Source organism: Schistocerca serialis, unplaced genomic scaffold, assembly GCF_023864345.2.
Source record: "Schistocerca serialis cubense isolate TAMUIC-IGC-003099 unplaced genomic scaffold, iqSchSeri2.2 HiC_scaffold_387, whole genome shotgun sequence".
In the NCBI taxonomy this organism is placed as follows: Eukaryota; Metazoa; Arthropoda; class Insecta; order Orthoptera; family Acrididae; genus Schistocerca; species Schistocerca serialis.
In genome coordinates, this window is record NW_026047962.1 from 2,667 (window position 1) to 5,000 (window position 2,334).

Sequence of the window (2,334 nt, forward strand, 5' to 3'; positions counted from 1 at the left end):
ACTGTAGTGTGGATAGCAGCAGGACGTACATGCCCCCCCCCCTTCCCCCCTGCCTTCGCAAGCTGGTCGGTGAGAAGTTTGCATGTTCAATGCCCTTCGCATGCCGACGTACTCAGCCTACGTTGTGGTACGGCCTGTCACCTGTCCGCCGATGTACGCAAAACCCACAAACTGTACTGCACATTGCTCCGTATGTACTGAATGATACATCGTGGCCCATGTGACCGTATGACGACAGCGCCTAGCAACGGCGGACCATACAGTCCAAATATTGTGCACGCAGCTACGTGTCGTCTCCCTATAAGAGCTGGATTGCAGTGTGGTACGCCATACAGACGTGTGGGAGGAACGGACGCCCTGGATGGCGATCAGCATGAGCAGTCTGTTGATGTAGTGGAGCGTGTATTCGGACGTAGTCGTCTCTTCTCACACACCGTGATAGCATGTTGCACCGCGTTCCACATCTGCGACATGCTGCAGAGGCGGGCTGACAGTCGTTCGCGCAATGGACACCGCATACGTACGGGGTCTACCTTCCACGTGTTCTCTAGGCGTGCACATGTTGTTGCGTCTATGTGGGCAGACGTAGTGTGTTGTGACACCTGACACAGGCATGCAATACTCGTTGCAAATGGCGATGGACGTGTACGTTTGCTGGTGACGTTACGCAAATGAACAACCGGGTAACCCGTTGTGGTGCGGTTGTTCTCGCTAGAGGTGAATCAGTGTTGGCGACGATCGGTCGAGCTATTAACCGGTTGTTTCAGGGATACCCACCATGCCCACGAACGTGAAAGGGGACCCACCATGCCCACGAACGTGAAAGGGGATCTGGGTGTGAGGCGATACGCGGCGGTGGCTGGGTGGGACCGTCCCCGGCCGGTGAGGGGGGGCCGCCCGGCGTGCTGGCAGCGCGGTGCGTGGGCGCACGCGCTACAGCCGGCTGGTGGGGGCGGCCGGTGGCAGGCGCGCCGGCCGACGGACGCGGCAGGCGGCGCAGCTGCGCGCCGGCGCCCCCTGCTCGCGGCGCCTTGCGGCCAAAGTAGGTCCTCGCGGGCCCGGTGCGAAGCGCGGTGGCCATCTGCAGTGTGCTGGTCCGATTGAGGACTTTGTGCGCTGAGGATGCGCCGCCGCCCGGCGCTCGGCGCCGCGACGCCGTCTGCTGCTCGGTCGCCCCAGCGGTTCTCGCAGGTGGTTTGTATCGCAGCTGTGCGGACGTGTTGGCGCGTGCGCTGTGCTGGGAGAGTTCGCTTCGGCACCCAAGTAGGGCTTTTGTCCTTCTGTGGCGCTGGCGTTGGAGCTGCCGGTCACCGTAGGTGGCGCGTGTTGTCTCCCGCCGGCAATGCCACGACAGCACGCTCCCGGGCCTCTGTCGGCAGCGGCAAGCTCAGTTGGGAGCACGGGTGGTCGCACCTAAAGCGTCTACTCGCCTAACTCCGGGCGATTGCGCCTCTCTCGAACCCGACCAAGTACTTAGGACGGCGCTGCGCGCCGCCGGGACCTGAGAGGGTTTCGAGGTGTGTTGTGCAGGGGAGCTCAGCCTCCTCCTGTTTGCAGAATAATTGAGCGGACGCTTGCGTGTTCGCGCGGGCCCCCGTTGCGTGTTCGCGCGGGCCCCCGGGACACACTCCCGGGCGGCCGGCTGCTCAGCTCTAGTTGACGCAGCTCCCTGGTTGATCCTGCCAGTAGTCATATGCTTGTCTCAAAGATTAAGCCATGCATGTCTCAGTACAAGCCGCATTAAGGTGAAACCGCGAATGGCTCATTAAATCAGTTATGGTTCCTTAGATCGTACCCACGTTACTTGGATAACTGTGGTAATTCTAGAGCTAATACATGCAAACAGAGTCCCGACCAGAGATGGAAGGGACGCTTTTATTAGATCAAAACCAATCGGTCGGCTCGTCCGGTCCGTTTGCCTTGGTGACTCTGAATAACTTAGGGCTGATCGCACGGTCCTCGTACCGGCGACGCATCTTTCAAATGTCTGCCTTATCAACTGTCGATGGTAGGTTCTGCGCCTACCATGGTTGTAACGGGTAACGGGGAATCAGGGTTCGATTCCGGAGAGGGAGCCTGAGAAACGGCTACCACATCCAAGGAAGGCAGCAGGCGCGCAAATTACCCACTCCCGGCACGGGGAGGTAGTGACGAAAAATAACGATACGGGACTCATCCGAGGCCCCGTAATCGGAATGAGTACACTTTAAATCCTTTAACGAGTATCTATTGGAGGGCAAGTCTGGTGCCAGCAGCCGCGGTAATTCCAGCTCCAATAGCGTATATTAAAGTTGTTGCGGTTAAAAAGCTCGTAGTTGGATTTGTGTCCCACGC

The 2,334-nt window shown here is 59.1% G+C and overlaps 1 non-coding gene across 1 annotated transcript in view; it reads left to right on the forward strand.

The window, feature by feature from the left end:
• The first annotated feature begins 1,666 nt into the window (after window positions 1-1,666).
• Window positions 1,667-2,334, forward strand: part of LOC126446399 (small subunit ribosomal RNA) — a 1,908-nt gene continuing 1,240 nt past the window's right edge. Inside the window, exon 1 of the ribosomal RNA XR_007583278.1 lies at window positions 1,667-2,334. This exon is cut by the window's right edge and continues 1,240 nt beyond it. This is a non-coding gene — a ribosomal RNA (small subunit ribosomal RNA).